The sequence below is a fragment of the Podarcis vaucheri genome (genome assembly GCF_965113315.1).
Source record: "Podarcis vaucheri genome assembly, chromosome: 4".
NCBI classification, from domain to species: Eukaryota; Metazoa; Chordata; class Lepidosauria; order Squamata; family Lacertidae; genus Podarcis; species Podarcis vaucheri.
In genome coordinates, this window is record NC_138762.1 from 84435 (window position 1) to 104346 (window position 19912).

Consider the following 19912-nt stretch of genomic DNA (forward strand, 5'->3'; position numbering starts at 1 on the left):
CAGGTGCAGAAGTTTGCCAAAGAGCTTGGAAAACGGTTTCAGCTCAAGAACCTGGGTGCAGTAAGGATCTACTTAGGTGTTCAGATAGACAGGACTGAAGATGGAAGATTCTTGCTCAGTCAGAAAGGCAAGATTGAGCAGTTGCTTGAGAAGTTCAGAATGTCTGATTGTGCAGGGGTTAGGGCACCCATGGAGACGAGCTACGTGAAAGACAGTCGGCTAGCAGAACGCATTGAGTGCGAAAACGCTGAGCTCTTCCAGTCCGCTCTGGGTAGTCTGTTGTATCGCTCCCAATGGAGCAGGCCGGACATTGCTTTTGCTACCAATCTGCTCAGTAGGGAAGCATCAAAGCCCAGTGTACTGAGGCTGAGTTAATTGCACTGTCATAATTGTGCAGGGAACTGGAATTCTATAGATGCCTGGTGCAAGAGATCTATGGGGATTGTTGCCTGCCCATCACTGTTTGGGAAGACAATCAACCCTGTCTGAAGTTGGCAGAATCCAGGCAGTTTAAGGCCAGAACCAAGCATGTAGACATACGTTTCCAGAATGCGTGTCAAAGTGTCAATCCTATTGAAAGCAATCCTATCAAAACAACACAGCAATTATGAGGAAGGAAAGAACAGAGCATTGTGTAGCACACGGGTGTCAACCACAAGGCCCGCGGGCCGAATCCGGCCCGCCAGACCTCGTCATGTGGCCCGTGTAGCCACCGCCGGCCGCCAGCCTTCACCTTTTATTCTCGCTTTTTTTTTTACACAAGAAAGCCGCCTCTTCAGCGCATGCGTGGCAGCCTACAAGCCAGAGAACGCCTGCCCTCTAGCGGCCCTTTGAGGGTGACCAAACTGCTGATGCGGCCCCCGATGAATTTGAGTTTGACACCCCTGGTGTAGCAGATCATATTTCTGCTGTCTCGGAAGAGTACATTTCCTTTTTCTTTTAGGGTCCAGTGTGCTTTGAAGATGTTGCTGTTTGTTTCACGGATGAGGAATGGGCATTACTGGATCCTGACCAGAGAGCTCTGCATAAGGACGTCATGGAGGAGAATCGTGGGATCGTGGCCTCTCTTGGTAAGGCTCCCTGTGGAATCGCCCTATCTGCCTGGATATTCAAAAAATACCTCTATGTAACAAACCTCATACATTTCCACATAGCTCAACAGCGCCCAATACAACACCAGGGAACCTAACACTCCCACAATAAACCTTGAACAGCAAATTCCAGTTTTTTCTGTGAACCATCTTCCTCCAGTTCTGCCTTTTTATACCACGGTTGGGTGTCTGAACTGCCCAGGCCCAGACACCATGGACCAGAGCACGCCAGGCACCCCTGTCTTCCACTGCCTCCCGCAGCTTGGTCACAGTTTTACCACTACAGTATATCAGAAAAAGCAACATTCAACAACCCATCAGAATCTAATAAATATGTTGGTTAATGACAAACAACAAAGGTAATGAACACACACGCAACTCCCTTTAGTTCTTCTTCATTTGTTCCTGAGGCTCTAATCCCTTTTTGTCTGCATTGCAGATTGTGATGAATTGGAAATCGAGAACAAAGGTGAACATGACAAAATCCCCAGAGAGGAGAAGCCATGCAAAAATTTGGAGTGTGGAGACAGCTGCACTCAGAGCTCCAATCTCACTAAGCATCAGAGAATTCATACAGGAGACAAACCCTATCAGTGCATGGAATGTGGGAAGAGCTTTAGTTGGAGCTGCCATCTCACTTCCCATCAGAGAATTCATACAGGGGAGAAACCCTATCAGTGTGTGGAATGTGGGAAGAGCTTTAGTTGGAGCCACTCTCTCACTTCTCATCAAAGAATTCATACAGGGGAGAAACCCTATCAGTGTGGGGAATGTGGAAAGAGCTTCAGGAAGAGCTCCAATCTCACTTCCCATCAGAGAATTCATACAGGAGAGAAACCCTATCAGTGTGGGGAATGTGAAAAGAGCTTCAGTCACAGTTCTGATGTCACTAAGCATCAGAGAATTCATACAGGGGAGAAACCCTATCAGTGTGTGGAATGTGGGAAGAGCTTTAGTTGGAGCGCCCATCTCACTTCCCATCGGAGAATTCATACAGCAGAGAAACCCTATCAGTGTGGGGAATGTGAAAAGAGCTTCAGTCTCAGCTCTGCTGTCACTAAGCATCAGAAACTTCATACAGGGGAGAAACCCTATCAGTGTGTGGAATGTGGAAAGAGCTTCAGTCACAGTTCTGATGTCACTAAGCATCAGAGAAGTCATACAGGGGAGAAACCCTATCAGTGTGGGGAATGTGGGAAGAGCTTCAGGAAGAGCTCCCATCTCACTTCCCATCAGAGAATTCATACAGGGGAGAAACCCTATCAGTGTGGGGAATGTGGAAAGAGCTTCAGGACGAGCTCCAATCTCAATTCCCATCAGAGAATTCATACAGGGGAGAAACCCTATCAGTGTGGGGAATGTGGGAAGAGCTTCAGGACGAGCTCCCATCTCACTAAGCATCAGAGAATTCATACAGGGGAGAAACCCTATCAGTGCATGGAATGTGGAAAGAGCTTCAGTCAGAGCTACAATCTCAATTCCCATCAGAGAATTCATACAGGGGAGAAACCCTATCAGTGCATGGAATGTGGAAAGAAATTCATTACAAGCTCTAGTCTCACTTCCCATCAGAGAATTCATACAGGAGAGAAACCCTATCAGTGTGGGGAATGTGGAAAGAGCTTCAGTGACAGCTCTGCTGTCACTAAGCATCAGAAACGTCATACAGGGGAGAAACCCTTCATTCTATAGCTTTAGGAGCCAGGCTAATACGCACCTTTTTAACCAGGCCTTTGGCTGATTGACATCTAAGGGCCTTTTAAAATGTGGTGGGGAGTTGAGTTGCTGATGTGTATTTTGTGTTTCTATGTTGTGTTTTTATGTTGTAACCGTCCTGAGACATGTGGGAACAGGAGTCAACACTTAGAGGCTGAGGGGTTTTTGCCCCCCAATGATATATTTTAGGGGGCCACCCCCCCAGTTGATAGGCATTGCCATTCCAATGGCCTGCATGCGTCATGTGTTTGATTGTGCAAAGCAGGCCTTACCTGGCCCCCCACCAATATTTTATTCAAGTTGGCACCACTGGGTTGGGTGGTAGACAAATTAAATAAATACATAAATCACCTTTCTTTGCACATGTTTCAGCCTGTCAATATCCTTATTTTTTATCATTTTTAATATTTATGTGCCTTTCATCTGAAGATTTCACAACATAAACATACAAAAACATAAACATACAAAAACAAGAAAAGCCAGAGAAATCTCTCCCACCCTTTTCTGGATGGAGTTACAAACTTTGTTGATCAGGGAACAGCTGTGGAAATAGTGCATCTTGATTTCAGTAAGGCTTTTGATGTAGTCCCCCATAATATTTTTGCCTTTAAGCTTCTAAAAGGTGGGCTGAATGAGGAAACTCTTAGGTGGATTTGACTGACCGAACCCAAACAGTCCTCCTCCATGGTTCCTCCTCCTCCTGGGGGAAAGTGACAAGAGGGGTGCTGCAGGGTTCTGTCCTGGGCCCGTTGTTGTTCAACGTCTTTCTGAACGACTTGGATGAAGGAACTGAGGGGGTGCTCATCCCATTTGCAGACGACACCAAACGGGGAGCGGAGGCCAATGTGGCAGAAGGCAGAATGAAGCAACCAGAAATCACCTCAACCCGATGGACTGGTGACCCTCTCCTCCTTTTCCTCTCCCCCCAAGCCATCAATACAGCGAACACGATCAATATCACCCCCCAGCCTCACACCTCCACAGAGATCCCCACCCAACACCAGTCCAGGCGACATAAAAAGACACTCCCCATTACCCAACAATCTACAACTCACTCTCAGCACCCCTCCCCACGCCTTACTAAGTAAAATAGAATCATAGAATCATAGAATCATAGAGTTGGAAGAGACCACAAGGGCCATCGAGTCCAACCCCCTGCCAAGCAGGAAACACCATCAGAGCACTCCTGACATATGGTTGTCAAGCCTCTGCTTAAAGACCTCCAAAGTAGGAGACTCCACCACACTCCTTGGCAGCAAATTCCACTGTCGAACAGCTCTTACTGTCAGGAAGTTCTTCCTAATGTTTAGGTGGAATCTTCTTTCTTGTAGTTTGGATCCATTGCTCCGTGTCCGCTTCTCTGGAGCAGCAGAAAACAACCTTTCTCCCTCCTCTATGTGACATCCTTTTATATATTTGAACATGGCTATCATATCACCCCTTAACCTCCTCTTCTCCAGGCTAAACATGCCCAACTCCCTTAGCCGTTCCTCATAAGGCATCGTTTCCAGGCCTTTGACCATTTTGGTTGCCCTCCTCTGGACACGTTCCAGTTTGTCAGTGTCCTTCTTGAATTGTGGTGCCCAGAACTGGACACAGTACTCCAGGTGTGGTCTGACCAGAGCAGAATACAGTGGCACTATTACTTCCCTTGATCTAGATGCTATACTCCTATTGATGCAGCCCAGAATTGCATTGGCTTTTTTAGCTGCCGCGTCACACTGTTGGCTCATGTCAAGTTTGTGGTCAACCAAGACTCCTAGATCCTTTTCACATGTACTGCTCTCAAGCCAGGTGTCCCCCATCTTGTATTTGTGCCTCTCATTTTTTTTGCCCAAGTGCAATACTTTACATTTCTCCCTGTTAAAATTCATCTTGTTTGTTTTGGCCCAGTTCTCTAATCTGTCAAGGTCGTTTTGAAGTGTGATCCTGTCCTCTGGGGTGTTAGCCACCCCTCCCAGTTTGGTGTCATCTGCAAATTTGATCAGGATGCCCTTGAGTCCATCATCCAAGTCGTTGATAAAGATGTTGAATAAGACCGGGCCCAAGACAGAACCCTGTGGCACCCCACTAGTCACTCTTCTCCAGGATGAAGAGGAACCATTGATGAGCACCCTTTGGGTTCGGTCAGTCAGCCAGTTACAAATCCACTGAGTGGTAGCATAGTCAAGACCGCATTTTACCAGCTTCTTTACAAGAATATCATGGGGCACCTTGTCAAATGCCTTGCTGAAATCAAGGTAGGCTACATCCACTGCGTTCCCTTCATCTACCAGGCTTGTAATTCTGTCAAAAAACGAGATCAGGTTAGTCTGACATGACTTATTTTTCAGAAATCCATGCTGACTATTAGTGATCACAGCATTCCTTTCTAGGTGCTCACAGACTGTTTGCTTAATGATCTGCTCCAGAATCTTCCCTGGTATTGATGTCAGACTGACTGGGCGGTAATTATTTGGGTCCTCTCTTTTCCCCTTTTTGAAAATAGGGACAACATTTGCCCTCCTCCAGTCTGCCGGGACTTCGCCTGTTCTCCAGGAATTCTCAAAGATGACTGCCAGTGGTTCTGAGATCACATCTGCCAGTTCTTTTAATACTCTTGGATGCAGTTCATCTGGTCCTGGAGACTTGAATACATCTAAACTAGCCAAATATTCTTGTACTATCTCCTTAGTTATTCTGGGCTGTGTTTCCTCTGCTGAATCATTTGCTCCAAATTCTTCAGGTCGGGCATTGTTTTCTTTATCGGAGAAGATGGAGGCAAAGAAGGCATTGAGGAGTTCAGCCCTTTCTGTGTCCCCTGTTTGCATTTCACCATCTTCTCCTCTGAGTGACCCCACTGTTTCTTTGTTCTTCCTTTTGCTACGAACATACCCATAAAAGCCTTTTTTGCTTCTTTTAACCTCTCTAGCAAGCCTGTGTTCATTCTGTGCTTTAGCTTCTCTGACTTTGTGTCTACACGTGCTGGCTATTTGTTTGAATTCCTCTTTGGTGGTTTCCCCCCTTTTCCATTTTTTGTACACATCCTTTTTTAATCTTAATTCAGTTAAAAGTTCTTTAGATAGCCACCCTGGCTTCTTTAGGCACCTTCCAGGTTTCCGTCTCATTGGTATTGCCTGACGTTGTGCTTTTACTATCTCCCTCTTAACAAACTCCCAGCCATCATGAACTCCCTTTCCTTTTAGTATTGTTGTCCATGGGATCTCACCCAGCACTTCCCTAAGTTTTATGAAGTCGTTTGACCTTATGCTCTTGGCTGAGTTTGACGTCCAACAAATATCCGGGTAATTGAAGTCCCCCATTACTACTATCTCCCTTCCTTTTGCATGCTTGGCCATCTGTTCCAGGAAGGCATCATCTATGTCCTCCGTTTGGCTTGGGGATCTATAGTAAACTCCCACAATGAGGTCTCTGTTATTCTTCTCTCCCTTAATTTTGACCCAAATGCTCTCACTTTGGCTTTGAGGATCTAAATCTTGGATCTCTTCACAGGTATACACATCCTTGACATATAATGCCACTCCTCCTCCTTTCTTGTCTGGTCTGTTTCTCTGAAATAGATTGTATCCCCCCATTATTACATTCCAATCGTGGGACTTATCCCACCAGGTTTCAGTGATGCCTATTATGTCATATTTAGTTTGCTGTACTAAGAGCTCAAGCTCATCTTGTTTATTTCCCATGCTTTGCGCATTAGTGTACAGACATTGAAGTCCATTAATCATTCCCCCGTGTCTCTTATTTAAGGATTTTTTCCTCCCACCACTAGGTCCGCGTGCTGTTTGCTCCATTTGGTCTATGACATTTGGATGATCATCTTCATTAATTGATAGACTCCTACCTTCAGGAGCACTGTCTCCCTCCCCCACATTAGTCAGTTTAAAGCCCTCCTGATGAGGTTTCTGAGATTTATGGCAAAAACATTTCTCCCAACCGTTGTGAGGTGCAGCCCATCACTTGCCAGAAGTCCATCTTCAAGAAACTGCAGTCCGTGATCTAAGAATCCAAACCGTTCCTGTTTACACCATTTGCGAAGCCAGCTGTTCACTTCCACTATTTTCCCCTCTCTCCCTGGGCCACGTCGTTCAACTGGGAGGAAAAAAAATAATTCCTCTTGTTGCCAGGATTTTTAAGGTACCAGTGAGCCACTCAAATTGTGCCCCAGAATTGACAGGCGCAGCAGTGGAGAAAAAGAAAGTGATATTTATTGCTGAGCAATAAGAGACCCAGTGGAATCCTTTCCCAAAGACTGGGCCCCGGGCTCCAGCGCCCAGAGGCTTTATACCTGAGTACATACATGACATAATCGATACAATCGCACACGGCAGCAAAAAGAAAACCAATGAGCGCATTCTGGCCTTGCCCCCTGATCATGTAAAGAGTTCCCTCCCAACTTCTGCTTTTTCCGTCTGAACATGCATTTAACCTTTCCCCTGATTTATGGTAAGGAGGAAGAAAAGGAACTTCGGCCCTTACGCTCCTACGCGACCATCTGCTATACCGGGACATTTTGCGGCTAACATCTTCCTGTTTGAGCTACTCTGGACCCTGTCTGGACAGGGGGGAAAGTGCCAGCACAGCAGATTTATTGCTTCCCCCTTATGTTAGCGAGACACTGAGAAGAACAAGGGAAGCGAACTGGGGCAGAGTTCATTTCGGATTCTTCCGATCTAAGCAATTTGCTATAAGCTTTTGCAGAAGCCGTCATGATTCAAACATGGATTATATAAAAATCATCATAAGTGTCAGGGGTTCAGGAGCAGAGACGCAGAAAAGGGAGGAAACAGAGAGCGAGGGGGAGGAATACGAAGGAAGGATGAGTGGGGATGACGACCCGAGATCCCCGAGCCTGTCCAGTGAGTCCGAGGATTCCCAGAAGGGAGCGCCAGCGGTCAGAGCAAGGGGGAAAAGCAGGGGGACACCCCAGGAAGAAGGGGCCAGAGAGGAATCAGAGAGCAGCAGCTGGAAGTCGGGACCAACGTGCCCAGCTGGGAGCAGCGGGGAGAAAGGGGACCAGGCATCAGGTTCCGGAGGCTTTCAGCAGGAGGGAGGGCATGAGTCAGGAGTAGTCACGCCCACATCAGGGAGCGAGGAAACGGTCAAGAGGAAGGTAGAGAGTTGGGCGCGCGCGCCAAGTTCAAATGCAGCGGAAGCTGGCGCAGTAAGCAGCCCGGAGAGGGAGCCAGGTCCCAAAGCCCGCCGCAAGGAGGCGGAAGGGTCCGGGGGGTCAGCGTCAGAAGAGAGTAGAAAGGAGGAGACCCCGGGGGGCAGAAGGACCCAGAGACAGAAGGAAAGGCGCAGGAGGTGGAGCAAGGCTAGGGTATTAAGCTGGTGTGCAAGAGGCGGAGACTCAGACGGGTCTTCGCCGGTCTAACGTAGAAGACGTAGGGCTGCACATTGCAGTTCGGAAATGGAACCTGTAACCCAATAAAGACTCTTATAACGTGAACGCTGGCTAGCGTGGTCCTATGTGAGCTGGGACTGGGCAGCAGCCCTGACAGTAAGACCCGTCTCACAAAGCTTCGGACACCTGAAACCTCGCAGCGGAGGCAGAAGCAGCGAGGGGAGGAGATTGGTGTTTGGGAGCAAGCTCACAAGAGTTAGCAGAGATGACGGAAGAACAGAAAATTTCAGCTCTGCAACAGGCAGTGACCCAGTTGAACGCAGAGGTATTGGCTTCCAAGAAAAGGGAAGAGGATGCTGCGGCCGCCTACAGAGATCTCCACGCCAGGTTTGAAGCGTTTGTTAAGCACGGGCAACCGGGACCCAGACCGGAGGGAGTTGGGTTGGCACGGAGAGCAGGAGGGCTTGTGGCTCACTTCGATGGGAATTTACAACAGTACCCCAATTTTCGAGCAGACGTAATGTGCGCACTGCAACTGCTGGCAAAAGACTTTAGAGATGAGGAAGAGAAGGTGGGGTTTATACTATCCCATTTGCATGGGGATGCTAAAGCGTGGCTGCGCAATTTGTGGAGGGATAAAGATCCGGCGCTTCGGAGTGCAGATGCCTTTATCAAAGCGATGGATGCGTGCTTTTTATCTACCATAGATGTGGATCTTGCTCGACGAGAGATACATGGACTGAAACGGGAGAGGGCGAGTGTACGGCAGTATCACGCCCGCTTTTTTGCACTGGTCAGTGCCTTGGAATGGGACAGAGACTCACCTCCAGTCAGAGACCTGTTCTGGGAGGGTCTGAGCAGTGCAGTTAAAGACGAAATTGCGAGGGGGGAGAGGCCCCGGAGCACGCGGGAGGTGGTCCAAAGGGCGCTGACTGTGGGGGTGAGACTGGAAGAACGCCCATGGTGCAGAGATGAAGGACGTGGAGGGCGCGAAGCAGCGAGAAGTTTCTCCTTCGTTCCCAGGGAAGCAGCGCGTGCGCAATCCACGCCTCCGCCAGGAGGGGGAGCGGAACCTATGGAGGTGGGAGGTGCCAGGGCTCAGTCAGCTACCAGAGCCCCAGCACCTGGAGCAGTCAAAACTAAGCCTCCTAGAGGGAACCGGAAGTGTTACATCTGCGACAGCCCTCAACACATGGCGAGAGAGTGTCCCCAGAGGAACTCCAAGCACACTGCAGCCTCCGCAACGGTGACGGCAGCTACGCAGCACAGGGAACCCCAGCAGGGAAACGACGACGTCTGGCTGGAGACAGAGGCACTGGGGCCCAGCCAGACGAATCAGTGAAGCAGTCCCCAGAGATCTTGCAGCCCACAGACCCCCTCCCACCCAAACCAGTAGTGCAGCTCACTGCATCACTCCAGCTACCCAATGGCGTCACAGTAGATGTGCCACTTTCTGTAGACTCTGGAAGTAATGCAGACTTTATAGCGCAGGATTTTGTGGAGCAGCACGCTATACAGCTACTGCCTGCCACTCTGCCCCTGCAAGTCGTCACAGTGGATGGCAGAGAGTTGCTGGGGGGGCAGGTGGTGAAGCAGACGCCGCCAATGGTGATGCGACTTGGTAACCACAGGGAAGTCATCAGTTTTAATGTCACCCGGCTGTCGGACACACCCATTGTCTTGGGCATGAGTTGGCTGGACAGGCACAGTCCGACGCTGGCTTGGTACCAGCGGCAGCTGATCTTCGGCTCTTCTTATTGTGCGGAGCACTGCATCCTGCCCAGGCAGGAGGGAGAGGAGGAGGAATCACAGCTGCAGTTGGGTACGTTGCAAGCGGTCCCCCACAAATACGCAGACTTTCTGGAGGTCTTCTGCGAGAAGGAGGCGGACAAGCTACCCCCTCACCGGCCGTATGACTGCAAGATTGACCTCCTACCAGGGGCGACGCTGCCGAAAGGGAAGCTGTATTCCATGTCTGAGGACGAACTACAGGAACTCAAACAGTTCATAGATCACAATTTGGAGCGCGGTTTCATCCGGGAGTCCAAGGCAGTGGGGGGCAGTCCTGTTTTCTTCGTGAAGAAGAAAGACATGCCCCAAAAAAGACTTGTAGTTGATTATCGCCTCTTGAACAAGATGACCAAGCCCTCTGATTTCCCCATGCCCAGGATTGACGACCTCCTAGCGACGGTGCGCAAGGGACGCGTGTTCACCAAGTTGGACCTGCGAGGGGCGTACAACCTCATCCGCATGAGGGAGGGCGATGAGTGGAAGACAGCCATGTTCACGCCTCTGGGCACCTACGAATACAGAGTGATGCCGTTTGGATTGCAAAATGGTTCCCACTGTTTTCAAGCTTTCATGCATCACGTGTTGGCGGGGCTGCTCTACAAGAAGTGCGTCTGCTTCCTGGATGACATCCTGATATTCTCTGAATCGCAGCAAGCACACGACCAAGACGTTCGGGAGGTGCTGAGCAGACTACAGCAGCATAGGCTGTACGCCAAGCTGGAGAAGTGCCAGTTCGACACGACGGAGGTGGATTTCCTGGGATACAAGTTGTCGGACAAGGGGCTAGCCATGGACAGCGCCAAGGTTCGCGCAGTGTTGGATTGGAAGAGCCCGTGCAACCGGAAGGAGGTCCAGCGGTTTGTGGGCTTTGCCAACTTCTATCGCAAATTTATCAAGGGGTTCGCGATGCAGACGGCGGCCATTACGGACACGCTCAGCTCCAAGAAAAAGAAGTTCATCTGGACGGAGCAGGCGGAGCAGTCCTTTCAAGCGCTCAAGCGTCTCTTCGCGTCGGAAGAGCAACTGCTGCATATCGACCCCAGCAGACCGCTGCGGGTAGAGACGGACGCGTCCGATAGAGCCGTGGGAGCTGTCCTGCTGCAGCGAGACCCGCAGGGGGTCTGGAGGCCGGGAGCGTTCTACTCCAGAAAGCTCAGCAAGTCGGAGCAGAACTACACCATCTGGGACAGGGAGTTGCTGGCCATTCATTCAGCGTTCAAGGCGTGGAGGCATTTCCTGATCGGCGCCAAGCACACAGTGCAAGTCTGCACGGACCACAAGAATCTGGAGCACTGGCGCACGGCGCAGTTCCTGAACCAGAGGCAGATACGTTGGGCAGAGTTCTTTGCGGACTTCGATTTCTGAATAGAGTACGTCCCAGGCGAAACCAACGTCATGGCGGATGCACTGTCCCGAAAACCGCAATACCTTGAAGAGGTGACACCAGCGGCGGCCATGCACATCTTCGCGCCAACAGCGTGGGCGTGCGCTTCGGCTACAGTAGACCTGGATGCGGTGCGGCGTGCGTTGCAGGACGACTCATTCGCGCAAGCGAAGATGGCCGAGGTGCACAGGGGCACGGCGAAGAGCGACGAGTTCCAGATACGAGACGGCTTGCTCATACGTAAAGGGGCCATCTACGTGCCGGGAGACGAACTTCGCGCCAAGGTACTGCAACAGTTGCATGACGCACCCACGGCTGGACACTTTGGCACAGAAAAAACGGTGGAATTGGTCGCAAGGGATTTCTGGTGGCCCAGACTGAGAGGGGCGGTCGCGGACTACGTCGCGAGGTGCGACACCTGCCAGAGGGCCAAGACGGTGCACAAACCGCCGGCGGGACTGCTGGAACCGCTGCAAACGCCGTTTGAACCGTGGGAGAGGGTGGCCCTGGACTTTGTCACGGATCTACCCAGCTCGAGAGGCAAGACAGCTGTACTAGTGGTGGTGGACTTGTTCACCAAGATGGCACATTTCATCCCGTGTGCGAAGGTGGCCACGGCGGAACAAACCGCCAAACTGTTCATAGATCACGTGTTCAAAGTGCACGGTCTGCCGTGGTCTATACTGTCCGACCGCGGACGCCAGTTCATCTCGAATTTCTGGCAGAAGCTGATGGGTTTTCTAAACGTCAAGATCAACCTGGCATCAGCAAGACACCCGCAGACCAACGGGCAAGCGGAGAGGGTCAATGCCATCATGCAGCAGTACCTGAGATGCTATGCCAATCAACAGCCTGCGACGTGGGTGGATTACCTGCCGCTCCCCGAGTTTGCCTACAACAACACGAAGCACGTGTCCACAGGGGTGACGCCGTTCTTCGCCAACAATGGGAGGAATCCCAGAACCTTCCCGGGACTGGAGAGAGTGGGGGAAGGGGAACCGCAGACGGCGGACGCTTTCGCGTCTGAGTTGCAGGAGGTCCACGATCAACTCAGACGGCAGCTGGAACTAGCTAAGCACGCATACAAGGTGCAAGCTGACAAGCACAGGCGGGTTGGCGAAGAGATCCGAGTGGGAGACTGGGTCTGGTTGGCAGCCCACGCAGTGCCGACCAGATCGTTAGCCAAGAAGAAGTTGGGGCACAAGCAACTCGGTCCATACCAAGTCGAAGCACAGATCAACCCGGTAGCTTTCCGGCTGGCGCTGCTGGAGGGTTCCAGAATGCATCCGGTGTTCCACAGGTCGGTGCTCACTCCCTACAGGGCACCTCACAGATTCCAGGAGCCAGGAACGGCACCGAGTCTGTTCCGGGAGAGGATGGAGACGGGGGGGTTGCCACAGCAGGACCCCATCAACGAAGTCACGGAGATTTTGGACTCCAGATGGGGGGAAGAGGGAGTAGAATACCTCCTAGCCAGAGAGGGCACCCGGGCCAGTGCTAATAGCTGGGTGCAAGACTACCCTTTGGAGGAACCCCTGCTCAAGGACGAGTTTCATGCCCTTTTCCCACACAGACCCATGCCAGCCGGTTTCTTCGACGACTGGCTGTTCACGCCCACGCTTTCCTCCAGCACGTTCCATGGATTTGACTCGGACGGGGAACCCGCACCGGGCACCCGTTCCCCAGAGGGGTCACCGGCGGGTTCGGCATCAGACACCTCGTATTGGTGGGACGATCGACCGGAGGAGCAGTGGCGCCGGAAGTGGCTGGAGATGCCAGGTCGAGCGACCGACGCAGAGACTGACATGGACGTGTTCGGGGAGGATCTTGGGTTCGAGCACGGCGGCACAGAAATGGAAGCGGAACAGGTCAACGTCGACAAATGCGAGGAGGAAGACTCGGAGGTCTTCAGTTGGCGGCCAGCCACGGGGAGCGAACTGTATCCGGCATTCACTCCCGTGATGATGGAGCACCCAGCACCCACACCTGAAAGCGGGGAGGGGGGAAGGGGGGGCTTCGAGGGGGGGTGGATGTCAGGGGTTCAGGAGCAGAGACGCAGAAAAGGGAGGAAACAGAGAGCGAGGGGGAGGAATACGAAGGAAGGATGAGTGGGGATGACGACCCGAGATCCCCGAGCCTGTCCAGTGAGTCCGAGGATTCCCAGAAGGGAGCGCCAGCGGTCAGAGCAAGGGGGGAAAGCAGGGGGACACCCCAGGAAGAAGGGGCCAGAGAGGAATCAGAGAGCAGCAGCTGGAAATCGGGACCAACGTGCCCAGCTGGGAGCAGCGGGGAGAAAGGGGACCAGGCATCAGGTTCCGGAGGCTTTCAGCAGGAGGGAGGGCATGAGTCAGGAGTAGTCACGCCCACATCAGGGAGCGAGGAAACGGTCAAGAGGAAGGTAGAGAGTTGGGCGCGCGCGCCAAGTTCAAATGCAGCGGAAGCTGGCGCAGTAAGCAGCCCGGAGAGTGAGCCAGGTCCCAAAGCCCGCCGCAAGGAGGCGGAAGGGTCCGGGGGGTCAGCGTCAGAAGAGAGTAGGAAGGAGGAGACCCCGGAGGCAGAAGGACCCAGAGACGGAAGGAAAGGCGCAGGAGGTGGAGCAAGGCTAGGGTATTAAGCTGGTGTGCAAGAGGCGGAGACTCAGACGGGTCTTCGCCGGTCTGACATAGAAGACGTAGGGCTGCACATTGCAGTTCGGAAATGGAACCTGTAACCCAATAAAGACTCTTATAACGTGAACGCTGGCTAGCGTGGTCCTATGTGAGCTGGGACTGGGTAGCAGCCCTGACAATAAGGATATATGGTTATATGGCTAACTGATTATATGAAAAGCATAAGGGTAGAATTCCTCCAGGTGGTCCTGCTTCACCCTAACCTCAATAAAACAATCCACAAACAGGCTAAAATCTGACAAACAAGCAGCACATTGGGGCTGCCAGAGCATATCAACACCCTCGTCCCTACCCCAACTTACCAGTGATGTTAATAACATGAGCAACATTGCTTATGGACCCTATATCCAACATTGGCGTCACAAAGAGAGTTGGAGGATGCATGGCGGCCAACAGATTGAGGTTGAATCCTGTCAAGACAGAAGTACTGTTTTGGGGGGACAGGAGGCAGGCAGGTGTGGAGGACTCCCTGGTCCTGAATGGGGTAACTGTGCCCCTGAAGGACCAGGTGCGCAGCCTGGGATTCATTCTGGACTCACAGCTGTTCATGGAGGCGCAGGTCAATTCTGTGTCCAGGGCAGTTGTTTACCAGCTCCATCTAGTACGCAGGCTGAGAGCCTACCTGCCCACGGACTGTCTCGCCAGAGTGGTGCATGCTCTGGTTATCTCTCGCTTAGACTACTGCAATGCGGTCTAGGTGGGGCTATCTTTGAAGCTGACCCGGAAACTACAACTAATCCAGAATGCAGCAGCTAGACTGGTGACTGGGAGCGGCCGTCCAGACCTCTCAGTGCGTTTCCAAGCACAATTCAAAGTGTTGGTGCTGACCTTTAAAGCTCTAAACTGCCTCGGTCTAGTATATCTGAAGGAACGTCTCCACCCCCGTTGTTCTGCCTGGACACTGAGATCCAGCACCGAGGGCCTTCTGGTGGTTCCCTCGCTGCGAGAAGCCCAGTTACAGGGAACCAGGTAGAGGGCCTTCTCGGTAGTGGCGCCCGCCCTGTGGAACGCCCTCCCACCAGATGTCAAAGAGAAGAACAACTGCCAGACTTTTAGAAGACATCTGAAGGCAGCCCTGTTTAGGGAAGCTTTTAATGTTTGATGCATTATGATATTTTAATATTTTGTTGGAAGCCGCCCAAAGTGGCTGGGGAAGCCCAGCCAGATGGGCAGGGTATAAATAATAAATTATTATGATGATGATGATACTTAACACCGTTTCACTGACCACTTCCTATCACAAACAACAGGGAGGATGGCCTGACCTTGAACAAAGAACTCAGGCCAGCTGAGACCTAGGACCAACTGGCTAAATGCCAGATGGCCCATGATACCCCAAATAAATGTGAAGAGAATCAGAACTTACAGGGTTAAACACTTCTGAGTGACGTCTCACATTCTAAGGCGTGGTTATGTTCACATACGGGAGTGGTTTCTCTGTGTGTGAGTTTTGTTTCGGTTTGACCGGGAGGCGAGAGATGTGTGCCATTTCGCCAGGATGATTTAAGATGTTTTGCTACACGATTAAAGACTGTTGGAGATAAGCAAGAAAGCCTGTGTACAGTCTGATTTATTACACACACATTGCAACAGTTTCTACCGCTGTGGAGACTCTGCTGAAGTACGCTGACAGTGAGTTACGCACGGGAGTCCAGTGTGGCGCAGGGAAACGTGCCGGACTCCATCATCTAGCCACAATAAACACCTATATGACTACATAGGGGATAATTTCTGCAACCCACCCCCCACTCTTTAACCCAAATCTAATTTTAACCTCTAGGTCAGCGCAATTTCACTGGTTCGATAGACAATACAAGGTGAGAGACACAGGGCAACGCGAACGGGCTGGCATGGAATCACCCTATATAGTAGATAAGCAAGATGGCTAGCTTAAAAGCAATTACATTAAATGTGAGGGGGTTGGGAAACCCCATCAAAAGAAAATGCATCAGCTTGTATGTAAACACCATGAAACCACACATCGCATTCCTACAATAAATACACAACCCACCCAAAGGCAGCAAACTCCTGAGCGATCCCTGCTTCAGTCAACAATGAGTTGCACCTGGCTCAGCGAAGTCCTGTGGAGTAGCCATAATACTCAGTAGAGACCTGAACTTCAAAGCCGCAACAGTCCTCAAAGACAAAAGAGGCAGACTCATTTTTGCTAAAGGGACACTAGATGGCAAAACTAAACTGACAATTGGCTCCATATATGCCCCAAACTTGAAACATCTAGAGTTCATCCAAAAAACTAGTTCCTCTCCTCGGAAGGGGAAGCAATTCCGGGGGGGGGGGTGACCTCAACCTAAATATGAAAAGCATATCCCTGAAAGACACCCCCCTACAACCCCATGGGCAACCTTCCTCCGAAGGAAACCCCCAACAATTAGGGACTCTTACAAGTTGCTAAAAGCATCCCTTAAAAAACAAACCTCCTTAAATGTTAGCAAGACAGAACAAGACATCACGGCCCTCTCATCACGCTACAAACAAACAGGATCTAAAAAAGTCCTTAAAGCTATAGAACAAAAGCGGAGAGAACTAGATTCCCTAGAAATCAACAAAACAATGATCAACATTCCATACTCTAAACAACGCTTCTGTGAGTATGGAGGGGAAAGCTCCAGATTATTAGCAAAGAGGTGTAGGAAAAAAGGAATACACTGCATCACCAAAAAGATCCCAGCTCGTCTGGGCACAAGTCCCCTGTGGGTCCGTGCGGTCAGTAAAAGAAGGAAATTCCAGCCAAGCAATTTGGAGCAAAACAGCAGCCAGTAGACTGAGATCCTTTCTGGTTGCGCAACAGGTTCAAGAGCAGCGAGGGAACCCAGAGCAATGGGGCGACATTGACTTTTAAAGCTTCCCACCATATCCCAGAATGCAGTTCGTACAGCATCATCAATATGTCATTGCTACACCACTAAAACGTCAGAAAGGGGAGGGTTACACAAGATTAACATAAGGAAAATGAGTCAGTGCAAGACCCAAGGATAGGATTAGCATAGGCAAACAAGTCTCAAGTACCCACCACCCAAAAGTACAACAGAACTTCCTTTGCATGTCTGGACCCCTTGGCAAGTCTGGGGATGGGATGAGGCTTTCCAATAATCAGCTCAGCAATTGTCACCTCTGGGCACTTCCTGGAGTTGATTTGATATGATTTATAAAGTGAGATATCTTCCCTGAGCTGTCAAGGCAAAAGGATACATTCAGGCATAATATTTGTAACATTTAACAATTTAAAGGTGCACCCCCCCCGTCATTTCTGTAACAGCTCCCCCCTTTGGAGATAAATTTGCTTAGGTTCCGTAGGAACCGCAAATATTTTCTCCACATTTAACTACAGTTCACACACAGACATATTTCCCACCCCCCTTTGGTCCTGTATGTTATATAGATATGCACTAAATAATAACCTGCTATTCCCCTCCCAAATGCATGGGTTTTAGTAAATCGGAAAGGGACTTGCATGTCACACCTCTTAAGGCCATTTGCAAACAAATATTTTGGTTTCCCTGCCAATCTCCCGGTCCTCACTCTGCACTTCAATTGGGAGAAAGCCACACTCCCAGAGCTCAGGCAGTGGAGTAGCGTGGGGGGTGCAGGGGGGCCGGCCGCACCGGGCGCAACATCTGGGGGGGGGCGGCGCGCACCAATCTAGTGGAAGAGACTCGAGTGCTAAAATCCATGGGTTAGGGGGCACAAATTACTTGCCTTGCCCCGGGTGCTGACAACCCACGCTACGCCACTGAGCTCAGACGATGCTGGATGTCGGCATCAATGTTGACCCTTGTGGAAAGATAACTGCCTGGGGAGAAGTGATTGACATTTTCCACAGTTACACCATTGAGTTGGATTTGTGGCACTGCAGAGGGGTTATTTTGTACTTGGTGCAGCACTTTGTTTTTTTGGATGTTGAGTGATAGGCCTAGCTTCTCGTAAGCTTCTGTGAAGATATTTAGGATGGTGTGGAGGTCATCCTCTGAGCGTGCGCACACTACGTTGTCATCAGCATACTGAAGCTCTATGACGGAAGTTACGGTCACCTTACTCCCTGCTTTCAGCCTGCTCAGACTGAAGAGCTTTCTTTCCATCTGTACGATATATGATTTCTACTCCGGTGGTGAGTTTCCCTTCGACAACATTATTTTCATGGCAATGAAAATAATGAAGAGAGCTGGGGCAATAACACAACCCTGTTTAACACCTGAAGGGGTAAGAAGCCAAAGAGGGGGGGATATCATAAGGGAAGCTGTAAACAATTAAAAAAACACTTAAGAGTTCAGCATTTTATTCATTTAAATACTCTCACCTTTACATATAATTACTACTGTTATTTTCTGCTCAGTCTAATTTCCTTCACTTAGTTTGGCTGTGGTAGAAATGAAGGGACAAAACCTTTGTTAATTTGGACACAGTCGACAAATTATTAAACATTTTCCTTATGTGGGTTTTGAGTTCTCTTAGAGGTTCACGTATCCTGTTTGAAAGGGAAAATTAGCGTATTTTTCGCTCGATAAGACACACTTTTTTCCTCCTCAAAAGTAAGGGGAAATGGCTGTGTGTCTTACTGAGCGAATATGTGGTCCCTGGAGCCGACTGGCCCAAGTGCAGGGGCGAAAATCAGATCGCGTGTTACGGAGGAGGGAAGGCTGCAGAGAGGAGGCTGCTGGGGTTCCTGTATCGGGCATATTTTGATGTGTGTGTGGAGGCGTGTGACTCGTGTTGCTGCATGGGAGAGCGCGTGGTTAAAGGGGGCGTTGGAGTGACCTTGTGTGTGGAGTCTCTCGATCTGTAGGGCATCCCAAGACTACCGTCTGTTCATCAGCCCTGTTCCCCTTGCCTAATGATTGTAGCGCCTTCCTAAGGATTCAGTTGCGACTCTTCTTGTTCTGGTCCCTTTCTGGCAGGGAGTACACAGCCGCAGTGAATTCCTTTCCTGCCCTCTGCCTCAGGGTCTTACTGCCCGCCCACTGCTGTTTTCGGTTGCTGTGTTTGCTCGGATTGGGCCAGCAATGGCCCATTTCCCTTGCTCAGCGTGTCTGCTTGGTGCGAGGTGACGCAGCTAGGAAGGAATCAGCAGGCAGACACGATCCTTTCCCCTTCCGTTGCTCAGCGCAGGCTGCAGCAGCGTCACCTCGCAGCAAGCAGACACGCTGAGCAAGGAGATTGGTGGCAGACGAGCGCAAGAAAGAGCAGGGGAATCCCCTGCCCTCCTGGCAAGCAGAGCGGAAAGGATCGTGTCCTGTGCGCAGGCTCCAGCCCCCCCCCCGGCTCAGCTTGCGGGGGCTAGGAGCGCAACCGACAGCTGCCTCCTCCGCCTCCTCTCCATGCTCCGGTGCTGCTGCGTCCAGGGAAGCATTCTAGGGATGCGCATTCTAGGGAAGCATTCTAGGGATGCGCAGGCAGCCGGAAAACATCCAGGTGGGGGAGGGGGGCCAGCAGGGAAGTAGAGGGGCGAATGAACCCCCTGGCCAGGTTGTCATCTAAGTACTCTCGGAGGGCCCCAAGTTCAGGGGCCGACAAGGCATCTCTGCTCCAGGCTGCAGGTCAATAGGTCCGATGGGGTGGCAAAGCCTCAGCCCCCTTTTTCTCAGACACGTCCACCAAATCCTGGTAGGGCTCCAGGATTAGGCCGGCATCCGGTAACCCTGCCCCGTCTGGGGCAGCCCCCTGCAAAGTGGAAGAACTGAGGGCCGGCTGGTGAGGCTTCCCAGGTGCCGGCGGCAACACGGGGGTTGGGCACAGACGTCGTGGCAGAAAGACGATGAGAAACACAACATCCGCTGCACCCAGGAAATGGCGGGGTCATGTCGGACCAAGCAGAGGCTTCCATGGACCAGAGGGAAATGTGGCGTCAGGACTAGTTGAAACGTTAACAGTTCCTGGTGCAGGGGTGCCACTAACCTGGCCA

General features: G+C 51.0%; 1 protein-coding gene across 4 annotated transcripts in view; it reads left to right on the forward strand.

Moving 5' to 3' along the window:
• The window catches only part of LOC309531527 (uncharacterized protein), a 91971-nt gene that overhangs the window by 46901 nt on the left and 25158 nt on the right, over window positions 1-19912 (forward strand). The gene's annotated exons all lie outside the window — the stretch shown is intronic.